This window comes from Thalassophryne amazonica, chromosome 4 (assembly GCF_902500255.1).
Source record: "Thalassophryne amazonica chromosome 4, fThaAma1.1, whole genome shotgun sequence".
NCBI lineage: Eukaryota > Metazoa > Chordata > Actinopteri > Batrachoidiformes > Batrachoididae > Thalassophryne > Thalassophryne amazonica.
The window spans coordinates 103,830,835-103,847,349 of NC_047106.1; the positions used below are offsets into that span (position 1 = coordinate 103,830,835).

General features: G+C 42.3%; 1 protein-coding gene and 2 long non-coding RNA genes across 10 annotated transcripts in view; 1 reads left to right on the forward strand and 2 right to left on the reverse strand.

The window, feature by feature from the left end:
• Positions 1-16,515, reverse strand: part of robo2 (roundabout, axon guidance receptor, homolog 2 (Drosophila)) — a 1,173,428-nt gene that overhangs the window by 436,889 nt on the left and 720,024 nt on the right. The window lies entirely within an intron of this gene.
• On the reverse strand, positions 5,243-14,799 carry LOC117508576. Its single transcript, XR_004560128.1, has 3 exons — positions 14,657-14,799; positions 7,901-7,906; positions 5,243-5,254 (listed from the first exon to the last, which is right to left on the reverse strand). It is a non-coding gene; the product is annotated as an uncharacterized LOC117508576 (long non-coding RNA).
• LOC117508577 lies at positions 14,478-14,797 on the forward strand. Its single transcript, XR_004560129.1, has 2 exons — positions 14,478-14,519; positions 14,685-14,797. It is a non-coding gene; the product is annotated as an uncharacterized LOC117508577 (long non-coding RNA).

Genomic DNA, 16,515 nt, shown 5'->3' on the forward strand with positions numbered 1-16,515 from the left:
ATACGCGTTTCTAAGATCAAGCTTGGTAAAAATCTTGGCTCCATGCAGGGGCGTGAACACCGAATCCAACAGGGGTAACGGGTATCGGTTGCGAACCGTGATTTCGTTCAGCCCCCTATAATCGATGCATGGACGAAGTCCGCCATCTTTTTTACCCACAAAAAAGAAACCTGCGCCCATCGGGGAGGTGGAATTTCGGATCAACCCGGCAGCTAACGAGTCCCGGATGTAGGTCTCCATTGATTCGCGCTCAGGCCGTGAGAGGTTGTACAGTCTACTGGACGGGAACCCACTGCCTGGAACCAAATCGATGGCACAATCGTACGGACGGTGGGGGGGGAGTGTGAGCGCCAGATCCTTGCTGAACACGTCGACAAGGTCGTGGTACTCCACCGGCACCGTCCCCAGATTGGGCGGGACTCTGACCTCCTCCTTAGCTTGGGAGCCGGGAGGAACCGAGGAACCTAGACACACCCGATGGCAGGTCTCGCTCCACTGAACCACTACCCCGGACGGCCAATCAATCCGGGGATTGTGCTTCAACATCCAGGGAAAGCCTAAAACCACACGGGAAGTGGCCTGAGTCACAAAAAACTCGATCACCTCCCGGTGGTTTCCTGACACCACCAGCGTTACAGGTGGTGTCTTATGTGTGATCGGAGGGAGCAGGGAGCCATCTAGCGCTCGAACCTGCACAGGCGAGGTAAGCGCCACCAGAGGGAGCCCTATCTCCCTGGCCCATCTGCAGTCCAACAGATTCCCCTCAGAGCCCGTGTCCACCAGTGCTGGGGCCTTCAGGGTTAAATCCTCATACAGGATCGTGACTGGGAGTCGTGTAGCAATGTGGGTGTGTCCCACGTGAATGTCTCGGCCCACCCCTAGCCCAGTCTCTAGGGGCGGGCGTTGGTGTTGTAACCGCTCGGGGCAGTCTCTCACATGGTGCTCTAGTGCACCACAAACAAAACAAGCTCCATGGGCCCGTCTCCTCTGTGCAGCTGGTGCCCTAAATGTTGCCCTACTCGTGTCCATAGCTTCGTCAGTAGGGGGAGCTGTGGCCCCACGGAGCGCAGGGGCCGTGGAGCGTGGGGAAGGCGGAGCGCGGTCGGAACCGGAAGGGAGAGGGACGGCGCGTGCCTGGCCACGCCCTTCGTCTCGTTCCCGCCGACGTTCTTCTAACCGGTTGTCCAACCGTATGACAAGATCGATAAGCCCGTCTAAATCCCGCGGTTCGTCCTTAGCCACCAGGTGCTCCTTGAGAACCAAAGACAGTCCGTTTACAAAGGCGGCGCAAAGGGCAGCGTTATTCCAGCCGGATCTCGCAGCCGCGATGCGGAAGTCGACTGCATAAACAGCTGCGCTCCGGCGCCCCTGTCTCATTGACAGTAGCACGGTTGAAGCGGTCTCGCCCCTATTAGGGTGATCGAACACGGTTCTGAGCCCCCTCACAAACCCATCGTATGTCAGAAGGAGCCGTGAATTCTGCTCCCAGAGCGCTGTAGCCCAAGCGCGTGCCTCACTGCAAAGCAGGTTTATGACATAAGCTACTTTACTAGCATCGGTCGCGTACATAACGGGACGCTGTGCGAAGACGAGCGAACACTGCATCAGAAAATCCGCGCACGTCTCCACACAGCCTCCGTACGGCTCTGGAGGGCTTATGTATGCTTCCGGGGAAGGAGGGAGAGGTCATTGAACAACCAGTGGAACGTCAACGTTACGCACAGGATCTACGGGAGGGAGAGCCGCAGCGGCGCCCGGAGGGCGCGCTTCCACCTGCGCGGCGAGAGCCTCCACCCTGCGGTTCAGGAGGACGTTCTGCTCGGTCATGAAATCCAACCGAGTCGTGAAAGTGGTGAGGACCCGCTGCAACTCACCGATTACCCCTCCCGCGGACGCCTGCGCGTCCTGTTCTTCCATTGGCCGTTCAACAGCCGGTTGACGCCCCTCGGGATCCATGACGCTGGCCGAGATATCCTGTTGGGAAAGTGTAGGAACACGGACCCACAACAGGGGGCGCAAATGAACGGACAATGGAGTAAGTCAAAATAACAAGCTTTACTGTTGTGAATGTGCACAACGAATACAACCAATCACAGCAATGGACAACAGTCAATTCACAAAAGTGTCGTGTGGGCAGGCTCGAAGATAGGAGACGCCTCTCCAAGGTAAGACCGGAACCACACGGCTTCCTCCGCCACAGGACCCCGGGAATACTGGAGCCGCCAAGTCCCGAACTCCCAGGTGGCCACTGCCTCCGCGTGTCGGACCTGGTACTGCTGGCGAGGAACAAAGGACAGTTAGATGGGGGCGCGTTTGCACCCAGGACTCCGAACAGCAGGGAAGTTACCTCCACCTCCCGTTGGAACAGTAATCCACAAACTAAGCACAAATCCAAAAAGATACACTCCGTAGCTTTGATACGTTACCTCTCTGGTAGAAACGATATCTCGGCAATGAGGTGGAGGTGCCGTCCTGCTGATATACCCCACAGATGATTGCCGTCAGCTGTCTCAGGTGATGGGTGACAGCTGTCACCGTAGCTGCTCACGTGAGGCGGCGGCGCCCTCTGGTGCCTGGAGCCCGCACTCCAGGCAGGGCGCCCTCTGGTGGCGGTGGGCCAGCAGTACCTCCTCTTCAGCGGCCCACACAACAAGCTTTCCTGGATGATAACATGATACTGGCCTCTGTCTTTTTAACCACTAAATAAATATGCATAAGGACAGGCAATGTGTGCTTTAGGTAAGACAGGGAAAAGTGCAGATAAGGAGGCTGAAGTAGATAGTATCAGAGCACATATTACCTTGGCCTGTTACCAGTATTATCCCCCTAAATCACTCATCCACTTGTACTAACACAGCATTTTGGTTTAATTTTCTTTTTGTGAGGAAAGGCTGAACACTGAATCTATTCAAAGTATGAATGTGTCAGTCTTTGCACATTCATTGTGTTCAAATTCTCACCAGTTTTGTACATTAACTACTTATTTTCCTGAGGGAATAGTTTATTAGTTTGGTAAAAGGGTATACAGTAGTATTATTGATTGGGAAATGCTGGCTTTCCTTGAACTGATGTAAAAATATGATAGACACAGGCTATACATCCATTCATTAATTCATCTTCTACCGCTTAGTCCAATTAAGGGTCGCGGGGGGCTGGAGCCTATCCCAGAAGTCATAGGGCACGAGGCGGGGTACACCCAGGACAGGATGCCAGTCTGTTGCAGGGCCACAAACAGACAAACAAACACAGACACACACACACCTACGGACAATTTTAAAGATTCCAATCCACCTAACCCGCATGTCTTTGGATGTGGGAGGAAACCGGAGCACCCGGAGGAAACCCACGCAAACATGGGGAGAACATGCAAACTCCACACAGAAAGGCCATGGGAATTGAACCCACGACCTTCTCGCTGCGAGGCAACAGTGCTAACCACTAATCCACCGTGCTGCCCCAGGCTATATATATTTTATTTATTTCTTTTTATTGTATATGTATTTTAGGTTGACGTCTGGAGGTAATACCTCCAAGGTACCATGGGGCTCAGACAAAAATAAATAAATAAATAAATAAAAAATACAGGAAATGACACTCAAGAGTTCAACAGCCATGCTTTACACTGACACTCATGCTTTCTGATGCCATAATATTTGGTTCTGTGTGGCTTTGATAATTGATCAGCTCTGTGATCAATCAATCTTTATGTTTAGGCTCAAAATTGTTTTAGTTATACAGTGTATAACCTTAGGTTTGACTTTTCAGGGTTACACAAGGTCAAACGTCATGTCAGTAATAGAAAATTGATAAATTACTTTATATTAGTATTTAATAGAAGCCATAGGTGTATGAAGCCAGTCTACTCTGTGTACACCTGATCCTATCACATCTCAGAAGTTTAGCAGAGCAGGACCTGATTAATACCTGGCTGCAAGACTACTTAGGAAGACTAAGGGCTCTAAGTGTTTCTCCATGCATAACTGGAGTTGCATCAGAAATGGCATCTGGCATAAAGGGTATGCCAAATTCCTAGGTGGATCTGTTTTGGTGACTCTGAATAAATGGGGGCAGCCAAAACACAAACCACAAGAGTATCCACGTCTGTATCTTTAGCTAATTCCTCGGGACAGCCATTTGCCATAAATATCACCTGTATATAAGCACTGGGCCTAAATTTTGACCTTGACCTGTGATAATTACTGATTATTCTCAAAATGAATCACTTTGTACTTGCCTGCACCCCCAGTCAAACTGCCAAGCTTTGTCCAAGTCCACTCAATAGTCTTCCAAAGTATTTTGTTCAAACATACAGGATGAAAAACAATACCATCACATGCACTACTGCAAGTGGGTCAAACAACATGAAATATTTGGTTTAGACATCTCTGTATCCTTTATGATCTTGCTACTCATATGACAACAGTGAAAAACAATATTGGAGGGGGAGGGGGGGAAACCCAACATCATAAGTAATTTGATTCAGACAAAGTATAGGCTCTGACTGAGTCATCCACTATCACATTCATGAATATCAAAGTCATCAAAATCAAAGTCAGCTATCTGATTCATCATTATAAAAGTCATCAACTATCTGATTCATCAATATCAAAGTCATCAATGGTCGGATATATCAATATCAAAGACAACTGTCTGACTCATCAATATCAGTCATCAACAATCAGATTCATCAATAAAAATGTCATCAACTGTCTGATTTATCAATATCAAAGTCAACTGTCAGACTCATCAAAACCAGTCATCATCTATCTGATTCATCAACAGAAAACTCAACTGTCGATCCATCCATTTTCTTCCGCTTTATCCGGAGTCGGGTCGCTGGGACAGCAGCTCCAGCAAAGCCGCCCAGACCTCCCGATCCACACACACCTCCCCCAGCTCCTCCGGGGGAACCCCAAGGCGTTCTGATTTATCAATATCAAAGTTAACTGTCTGACTCATCAATATCAGTCATCAACAATCAGATTCATCAATAAAAACGTCATCAACTGCCTGATTTATCAATATTAAAGTCAACTGTCAGACTCATCAATACCAGTCATCAACTATCTGATTCATCAATATAAAAGTCATCAACTCTCTGATTCAACAATATCAAAGTAATCAAAATCAAAGAGAAATATCTGATTCAAAAATATTAAAGTCATCAACTATCTGATTCATTAAAATAAAAGTCAACTGACTCATCAATACCAAAGTCATCAACTATCTGATTCAACAATATCAAAGTCAACAACTATCTCACTCATCAACATCAGTCATCAACTATCTGACTCATTGATATCAGCCATTAACTATCTGATTAATCAATACAAAAGTCATCAACTATCTGATTCAAGAGTATCAAAGTCAACTTTCTGATTCATCAATATCAAAGTCATCAACTCTCTGATTCAACAATATAAGTCATCAGTTATCTGATCATCATCACCTATCTGATTCAACAATATCAAAGTCATCAGCTATCTGAGTCATGAATATCAAAGTCATCAGCTATCTGAGTCATGAATATCAAAGGCAACTACGCTGTATCTGACTCATCAACATCAGTCATCAACTATCTGACTCATTGATATCAGCCATTAACTATCTGATTAATCAATACAAAAGTCATCAACTATCTGATTCAAGAATATCAAAGTCAACTTTCTGATTCATCAATATCAAAGTCATCAACTACTGTATCTGATTCATCAATATCACTCATCAACTATCTGATTCATCAATATAAAAGTCATCTGATTCACCAGCAGCTTTTCATAGCAGCTGCGTGGTGTAACCACATTGCACAGCTGCTCTGAAAAAAAAAAAAAAATTACATGCCTTCCACGGGAATCAAACCCATGCCAAAAGCTCTGATTGCCAGTCAGAAACTTTACCACTGAGCTGTGATCGCTGTCCTCTGAAAGCTGTGGGAAACTGCCTCATATCAGGAAGGACATGGCTGTATTAAAAAATACATAAATAAAACCACACACCATATAAAAACACTGCATTATATGTAATCCCTCTTATCAATACAACTATGATCCATCTGTTCCTCTGCAGATGACCCATGGTCACAAAAGTACAATCATGAAATGACATGAATGATGAAGCAGCTCGCTCTTCTCATGTCCACATCTACTGGTCCGGTGTGTCCAGCCAGTTGTGCACGTGTGTTCTGCCCGACAAGCATGTCTTGTGGACGCCGCGCCATGTGGAACAGAGCTCACGTGGGTGGTGTGACAGTCCGATTGCCCGTTGCGTGTTCTGATCTGATGGTCTGTTTCATCTGGGAGAAGCCTGTCAATGTACAGGCCATGTACGTGCTTGCTCGCTGAAGCCCGTTGCCACAACAATATATGTTTTTGTTTATGTCCACGTAAGTACAGCAAGCAGACACACACGCATCACAGTGGATAGTTGTTAATTCATGTCTGTCCAAATGCAGTAGGTGTTGTCCCGCTGGGACGTCCAGATCCCCAGATCTCCACAGCCACTTCTGTCAACAACACACCTCCTGTCAGTTCCACGCCCACACCAACATGTCAGTGTGTCTGTTTGCAAAGGCACACTCATGGGGAACCTAGACAAAATTCACTGCCAGCTCGACAGTGATTGCTTGCTGACTGTTGTCGTGTTAATAGTGCGAATGGCCACACATTTTCTAAGTGCCAAATGAGCAATGTTAGATGTTCGTGCGTGGCACCTGGAATTTGGCCAGCACCTGCTGTGAGTGTTCGATGCTCTCACAGCACACACTTTGTCTTACAGCCACTGGTGTGCACAAATAGTTGTAGCAACAGGTGTACGAAGCAGCTGCGATTTTACAGGTTTTGCACACAATTCCTGCTTCATGCGCGCTTTATGCACAAATCAACCAAATTCACACTATGTGTGAAGGGGCCCTTAGACAGGTTCTCTGTGTGGTGTGGTGGGTCAGGGGATGAATGGAGTGACAATTAACGACAGGCGGGGACAATTTAAACTCATTGGTGAAGAAATTGCTACATTAAAATAACAAAGTGTAAGTTTTCTCATTCATTTTCTTTACTGATGCCTTCCTGATTGTCTCCTTACTGTGCATTATCACTCTTTCCTTCCTTCCCTCACTCCACATGACCTTGCCTAACCTACCACTGAGTTGTTCTACAGCAGAGGGGCAGTCAGGCAGAATTTATCTGTCTGAGATGAAACGGGAGAGAAGAGAAAAAAAAGTCAAGGAGAAAGCTGAGGAAAGATTGCATATCCAGGCATGAACCCCAGGACAGACAGGCACACAGGTCAAAAGATGTCCAGCACAAACACCAGACAGCTTTTCCTCCAGCACACCAGCATCACAGGAAGACCGGGCAGTGATATATATATATATATATATATATATATATATATATATATATATATATATATATATATATATATATATATATGCATCTGATCCTTGTTTTTTACTGTCGTCATTGCATGCAGACCATGGCTGTGATACCTATCTGTGTGACACAGGTCTCAGGGGAATGCCAGCCAAGTGTGAAGAGTGTGATGGGATCATGGGGAGCCGTGGCCTCTCTCCTCCAATTACTCAACAATCTGGCCTTGTCCTAATCTTCCTCTGAAAACACGGCAGTTGGAAATGATGCAGAAAACAGCAGGTTGCCTGCCAGGCCACACAAGCTAATCCCAGATCACTGGAGTGTGTTCACTCTCTTGCTTTTATAAATACTAATACATTTCAATGGCTCACGGGTTTGTGTATGCATTTTACGACTTCTCAAAGAAGGCGTTGCTTCTGTTCGTGGCTTTGTCTCTGGCCAGTCCGCTGTTTCCTCATGCTACCCTTTAACAGGTCAGCCATACAACATTACCTTAAATATCGTATTGAAATAAAAAAAAGTGCTTTTACAAAGTGCTACATATGAGAGCGCTGTCCATTATCAAACACACTGTGGGTCCTGCTTACAATGTATGATGTATCTCTCTACTTCTCATTCTCTTGCTTTGCCATACCTAGGTATTTACACATTTTACTCTGGAATGTAATTGCAGCAGTGGTAATAATAATTGTGCACCACTTTGACAAATTTCCCCATGTGGGACTAATCAAGGAATATCTTATACTACCTTATCTTATCTCATCTCACTATAGGACAGTGAAAAGTAGGGCACATTGTTCAAAGGGGTTATACAGTGAACAAAATTAGAAACACTTTTGTTTTTGCTCCCATTTTTCATGATCTGAACTCAAAGATCTAAAACATTTTCTATATACACAAAAGACCTATTTCTCTCAAATATTGTTCACAAATCTGTCTAAATCTGTGTTAGTGAGCACTTCTCCTTTGCCGAGATAATTCATTTTACCTCACAGGTATGGCATATCAAGATGCTGATTAGCAGTGATGGGCACACTTCCGATAATCCGATAACAGATAATTATCGAAGATAATGTTTTCTTTATCGGATTATCTTTTTAGATAACTTTAAAAACCATTATCGGCTCAATTATCTTCCGATTAATCTTTGTCCAATAACTTTTAAACCGATAAACAAAATAAAGCTGAACAGCGACAAGCATTTTTAAAATTAGTTTAGCACTCACCTGTTAAAAGTTTTGTAACAGACACACAGCCGTAAGCTTTGCAAATAAAAGAGCCGCTTGTATAAAAAGCATCTCAATCATGTGCAGAGAAAAGAGAAACAGCCCCAAAAGGAAAAAAAAACAAACATTTCCTTTAACACCATATCAAAAGGCTGCCGATATCACCTAAGTCATCCAGAGGCATATGTTTTTAACTTATGGTTCAAATTTTAACCAAACAAATTTTAGACAAGTTATTTGCGTTTGTTAAATTCCACGCATTTTAAATGTAGCAGACAGGGATTAATGTATCTGGAATTTTGTTTTCAAGGCCTCTACTGCCATCTACTGGTCAGTAGTGTTCACTAAGCATGTGGGAACCAGTAGATAGCAGTGTTCTATTTATTTTGACCCCGGTTATGTCAGATGATTGTCAAATCAACTTTTTGGCTTTGCAAATGGCTTTTTGTGTGCAATGAACGTATACATTATACAAGTTTCACTTTTTTAATGTAATTACAACCTTATTTCTTTTTCAAATTCTCCCATTTTTTGCATCCAGCCTTATTTCCTTTAGAAATTTCCTTGACAAATAATATCATTCTATTAGGATGTCAGGTTATGTGTTACACATATACATGTGTGTGTATATATTTTCCAACTTATTCCCATTGATGAAACTTTTCATTTTCTGCCTGAAAGCTTATTAGATGAGTGTGTTCAGGGCTCCGTTTGTTTACAAAATACACACGTGTTACAGACCTTGAAATCCAACAGCAGGGATTGATATTATCCAAAGATTTATGAACATACAAATTAACATGCTTACACTTTATCATGATTTTCTCCGTTGTGAGATATAAAAGTGTCTTATCGCAGCGTTCGTGTGTATGTGCATTATAATGCAGCGCACGAGCGACATTACGATATTCTTCAGAACGACAACATACGCAACATGCATCCAGTAGCAGACATGCTGCTGTCATAGACAACTGCCTGTAAAGTTTTTTGGCAAGTTATAACTTTCTAAACAGCGTAATTTGTAATGAAAGCCGCTTCATTTGTGCGGCTCTTTCGGTGCCATGTTTGATTTTTTCAGAGACAGCAGTAAGCTCCTCCTACCCCTCCAAATGGAGGGATTTGTAGCCCTTCGCCTTCCCCTCCGCCTCACTCCAAAAAGAGGCACTTTTACCCAGAATCCTTTGCGATCTGTCTGTTTGTTACAAAACCTCAGAATTAGTGCATTACTCAACATTAAAAGATATATATTTTAACTTTGTACAAATGACATAATTGACATTAATGGAGTTATTCTATCGGTATTAATGTTATTTATAATCAAAACCATAAGTGAGCATGACTTTATTTTTCAAGACCTGCGCCTGACCGGAGCGTCATAATTGATAGAGAGTTGGCTTTATGACTGCTCTTGGAGTGCCTCTCTGTTGGCAGCTCTGTAGTAAATAAGAGCTTCCACAGGAGCAGAATATAGAAAAAAAAAAGTGTGGTCTCATTGTTGGGGTCTGTTTTTATTTTGAATATTATTGTAAGCTATTAAATTTGTTCAACTACTAGTTGTAGATGTGTCAGAGGTAATATTGGAATTTATCGGTTATCTATAACTTCTGATACATTTTTGGGTGGTTTATTGTTTTATCTTTATCGAAGATAACTTTTCAGTTATCTGATTATCTGTTACTGAAGTTAATTTTTTGGTTATCTATGCCCACCACTGCTGATTAGACAGGATAATGTGCCTTAGGCTGGCCACAACAAAAGGCCACTCTGAAATGTGCAGTTTTGCTTTATTGGGGGAGTCTGGGGGAGGGGGTGCGATCAGAAAACCTCACGCAATGCAAGACATCTCCTTCGCATAGAGTTGATCAGGTTGTTGATTGTGGCCTGTGGAATGTTGGTCCACTCCTTTTCAATGGCTGTGCAAAGTTGCTAGATATTGGCAGGAACTGGAAAATGCTGTCGTATACACCTATCTACAGCATCCCAAACATACTCAATGGGTGACATGTCCAGTGAGTGTGCTGGTCATGCAAGAACTGGGATGTTTTCAGTTTCCAGGAATTGTGTACAGATCCTTGCTACTTGGTGCTGTATATTATCATGCTGCAACATGAGGTGATGGTCATGGATGAATGGCACAACAATGGGCCTCAGGATCTCATCACGGTATCTCTGTACTATTCTATCTATGTTATGGTTATGGTTAGGTTTAGGATTAGTGTTTCCTTGCATGTCAGGAATGACAGGAAGGGGCAAACCAAATTGTCACATATTACCATTAAAAATGGTTTGTGTCAAAATGCAGCAGGTGTGATGGGTGACTGGTGTCAGAGCACCCATCAAAGCACCCTGAAGTGAACTACTTGTAGTAAGGAGGAGTTATTTATTTTAATTTGGGTTGTGTTTCATTGGGTGTGCTGGACACAGGGTGCATGTGCATCCTTAGCCCGCTTTTGTAAGGCACATTTAAATATCCTGCCCTATAAATACCAGAAATACACTCTGCTCAACTTTACGTCATATCTTTCTTGATCTATGTTGCAATCGCTTTCTGTATCATAATAGCAATGTGACATTACTATATGTAAATAAGTATAAGTTCCTTGGATTTTAAAGAACGTGGACATCAAAATGACAGCTGCATCAGTTGGAAGGAAACAATGACAGTTACACCTCACTGCATTCTGTTTTCCACCAGGTGGAAGATCAGGCGCTTTGAACCATAAAGTCCATTCCAAATGCCTACATTTTCGAAACAGTGCACAGTGATACCCATGTACTTACCAAGGACCTGCCTTCTATTGCCCAAAGACATGTGTACCCACAAACAGAAACCAAACGCCCAACCTTCAGTCAATGGACAAGTGTTTTGTTTTTTTTTTCTATCTGAACCAAATTTGGTTTTTTGTTTTGTTTTTTTTCTCTCTCTCTCTCTTTTATTAGATCTGGCACACAACTGACCAAAATACAAGAGTTTATTTCAAATCAATTTCCATCCACATATTTTTCATTGCTGCTGTTGAGCCTGCAGGTGATGCAGGTCAAATGTCTGTCTCATCTATGTCAGATTTCATTGCAGGTGTAGATAACGGACCCTCGTTTAATCTGATGTAAGTAAAATGTCAAACCTGGCAGCCAGTTTGGCAGACACCTCACAACAATGGCACATCAATCACCTTTTAGACATCTCTAATCTAATAAGAATTAACACTTCAAAAATAGCTTGCGATTTCCATAAAGTAATCAGAATTTAAAATGACTGATGACTTTAAACGCAGTACCACAAAAAAGTACAGAGCAGCCCAAAGGCCTGCTTTTGATCCCAAAGCTCGAATTAAATTGATTTTTACAGTTTCAGACAGATTCCCCTCTGTCCTTCAGATTCAAACAATGATTTCATCAGGCTCTCATCACACAGATCTGCCTGAAGCTATCTGGATGGAACCCATGTTTCTCGATCCTTTATCTGCCAGCAAGAGACAAACGTCTATTTCTCTACACAACTGAGGTTGTTCCATTTAAAACCGGAGCAAATAAATTGTTCATGAAAAGGTAAAGTGAATGTCAGCCATTGTGTGTTGTGCTGGTTCGGACATGATGCTGCTTGCTGTTTGTAACTATAGACAAATCTAGACCAATTAAAATTGTGTTTGGTCCAGTCTAGCCCAGATATTTGAATCAGAGCAGTCACTACATGCTATTACTGTGCCTACTAAGGTTGGGCAGTTGTCCTTGCTATAACACACATACATTGCCAGAAAATAGTTTGAACAGTTTCCGATTCAAGTGAATGGTCCCCAGTGTTAATGCTACACACAGACAAAAAAAAAAAAAAAAAAAAAGATATATATTAAGTATAGTTCCAGCCCCATGAGTTGAGCTGTCTCAAACTGAGCTGAACAAAGATCTAAAACATTTTCTCATCAGGGTCTCGACCTGACTGCAGTTCGTCATCATAACTGACTTGAGTGGGAAAATGCTCACATTCAATGGCATCTGGCTGTTGATCACCTCTATGCGAAGGAGATGTGTTGCACTATGTGAGGTAAATGGTGGTCACACCAGATACTGACTGGTTTTCTGACACCCCCCCCCCCCCAACCTTCCCAATAAAGCAAAACTGCACATTTCAGAATGGCCTTTAATTGTGGCCAGCCTAAGGCACACCAGTGCAATAATCAGGCTGTGTAATCAGCATCTTGATATACCACACCTGTGAGGTGGGATGGATTATCTCAGCAAAGAAGTGTTCACTAACACAGATTTAGACAGATTTGTGAACAATATTTGAGAGAAATAGGTCTTTTGTGTATATCAAAAATGTTTTAGATCTTTGAGTTCAGCACATGAAAAATGGAAGCAAAAACAAAAGTGTTGTGTTTATATTTTTGTTCAGTGTATGTGTGGGTTCCAGTTTAATGTTCCTGAAAGAGACGCTGTGTTGCTGTGACAGAGCTGCCCACAGCTTTAAGAATAATTTCCCAAAGCCTAGTGCCTACTACACTTCAGAGACAAACATACTCTGTTCCATTGTAAACTTTCAGCAGCTGTTCTTCATCCTGTAGCTAACACATCTGGTGTCAAGGCTCCAAACAGCTCAACAACAAAAGCCGTTTGCTCTTTTGAGCCGATGCTACGCAGAGAATGCTCCGGCACCTTTGAGCATACAGTCATTTCAATATGGCCTAGGGGCCACAGTGACCTCTATCATTCTCTCAGCTGAGCACCTGTCCTCAATGTATTGAAAGTGCTCCCCCACACAAAAGTGAAATGCTATATCTTTTTTTATGGTGAGGATTAAGAGCCCCTTCACCCCCCCATTTTTTTTCGAAATGACCACGCCTCCTGCACTAAATTACTCCACACAGCATCACCCTGACTCCCATTAGCCTTTTTCAATCTGCCTTCCTTCAGCATGACAAGCCCTGCAGCTACAGAGGATGGTAATGATCTGTGTACACTCCGCATTATACTCGTACACCCTCTTCTCCACACTTCCATCACCCCTCTCAAATATCTACTCCCAAGAGATATGTCCCACACAAAAACCTCAGTTTTGTATTCGAGATTTGTTTCAGGATCTTTGGTAACCCGTTGAGCAGTTTTAAGGATGCAGCAAATTGAAGGCGGCTCTCTGTATCTACTGTGGTGATGGAGGGGGGCCTTCAAGAGGCAGTCCTCCAGCATATTGCAACGCCCCTCTCAGTCTCAAAGCAGACACCCCCATCCATTAGTGACAAAGATGGGTGGAGACCCTATAAATTATAGACGAGTTCCACGCAGTGAACAATGGTGCATCCACTCTGCATTCGCTGCTACATCTGCATTCCACTGCAGACTACGGTATAAACCTTTCAGATGTCTTTGCCATCCACAGTTTGGAGCTTAATGGGAATACACGAGAGATATAGTACATGGTGAAGATTTGTACTTTCCTATTGTACCAATGTCAGTGTTTTTCCTAAAAAAAAATTTAAATAAAAAAATAAAAATAAAGCCTGGAAGAACTCATGAAAAAAGAAAAAGAAATATAAACCCTAATTGAACATAGCAATAGTGGGCTGGCACAGCAAAACACGTGCATTTTGTGATAAAAGCATCAAATTTGGCACACATATTCTAAATTAACTAATGCTTATTTTCAGATATGGACCCATCCTGGAGCTGACTTGTAATGAGTTACAGGGGTCAATAAAGAATTACACAGGGGTCAAAATGCTCCAATCATGTTGAAAACTATACCACATTATTTGTCTCATCATAACAATTCCAAAAAGGTATAATTTGGACTATCTATGACTGGATGTTCTGGAGTTATGCGGTAAAAACAGCAAAAATTGTGACAAAGGTCAGTTTCAGTTTGTACAGAGGTCAAAACTTAAAGTTGCTCCAATTTTGGTAAACAATGATGCAAATTATTGGTTGAGTTAATAACATTTTAAAAAGGAATAGTTTGCACCATCTGTCATGCTTAATTATCATGTTACGGGGTGACATACATGTATGTCACATGTCATAGAACCCAATGAACGTTGAACTTGTTGTTGAACTTGAACTTGTTACCCTATAATTATTGGTTGAAATAAAAAAGATTAATAAATTGAATAGTTTTGACTGTTGAATGCTTGGTCTCCAAAGAAAAGGTCAAACAAGTTCAACGTCCATTGGGTTCTATGACATGTGGCATATGGTACCCTGTAACATGATAACTAAGCATGACAGATGGTGCAAACTATTCCTTTTTAAAATGCTGTTAGCTCAATCCATAATTTGCATCACTGTTTGCCAAAATTGGAGGAACTTTAAGTTTTGACCTTGGTACAAACTGAAACTGACCTTTGTCAGCATTTTTGCTGTTTTTTTTTACCTCATAACTCCAGAACATTTAGTCATAGATAGCCCAAACTATACCTTTTGGAATTGTTATGATCAGACAAATAATATGGTCTAATTTTTAACATGATGGGAGCATTTTAAAATTTTGACCCCTGTGTAATTCTTTATTGACCCCTGTAGCTCATTAGAGGTCAGCTCCTGGATGACCCCATATATGAAAATAAACATTAGTTAATCTAGAATATCTGTGCCAAATTTGATGCTTTTATTACAAAATATACAATTGTTATGAACATTTTAGTTAAGCTGCTCCATTACAAGGAAATATGCTCAGGAAACAACAACAAAAGTAAAGTCATGTGCACAGGCAAATCATTGGTCATTAGTTCAAAAAAGAAACTATGAATGAGTATAGTGCGTATCAAAATCACAAGAGCATATTAAAGAAGACTCAAAGACAAGGCTCACTTAGTTTCAGCATCATAAACCTCCCTACTGCCTACCACATGGGCACAAACAGTGTATTTGGGTAGAGGTAACATTTAATGTGCATATTTATTGGCAGAATTGTGCCCCCACCCCAAGTCATCACAGGCAGATGTCAGAGCGCACTTGTGCCCAGTTTTTTTTTTTTTTTAAGTTTAACCAGGGGTGCCCTGATGAAGCAAGTCACAAGTAAAGGAGGCGGCGCCAAACATGCGCCTTGGGCCTCAAATTAGCAGCCCTAATTGAGGCGCTTCACAACTGCTGACTTAACATGCCACTGTCTGACAAAACCATCACACAGATAATAATCACAAAGTTGTATCCCTTTGTTGCACGAGACTATGCCTTCAGCAATGTAGCTGTCTCGTGTGAAACAGGTGTTACTGAGAAGGAGTAACAAAGGCACTTCATATTACAGGATTGGTGAGGGAGCATTTTATGAGGAAAACCCCCCCAAATAATACATTCTAGAACAAAAGAGAAGGAATGTCAAGCTTTTGTTATGTTGACAGACATCAAAATTTGTCAAGTAGATATCAGCTTTGAGGGGTAGCTTAACTAGTAACTTAATTAACTATTTGTGCTGTAATATTGATGTGAGTGCACCAAAATGATTATCCATCTAGCAATCATTTTCTTGGCCTGCTTATTCCAGTATTGTTTTCCCATCAGCATTGTTTTTGATTGATATTATAAAAATAAAAATAAAAACAAACAAAAACATTATTTCTGGCCTGACGGGAATCCTTGTTGGCCTGGTGGCTCACAGGGCCTGTACTATTATAGGGGAAACACTGAGGATCAATTATCACTACTGCTGAATTTATATATATATATATATATATATATATATATACACACGAGGTCTGTTAGAAAAATATCGGACCTTTTTATTTTTTGCAAAAAAACCTGATGGATTTGAATCACGTGTGCTTGCATGAGCCAATCTTGAACCTTCATGCGCATGCGTGAACTTTTTCACACCTGTTGATTGCATCATTTCCTGGTAAGCAGCCTTTGTGTGGGATGTGTGCAGTGCGCTCTGTGGATTTTCATTTCAAAGAAAAGACGGAACGACTGGAGCAGCGCTGCATCAAATT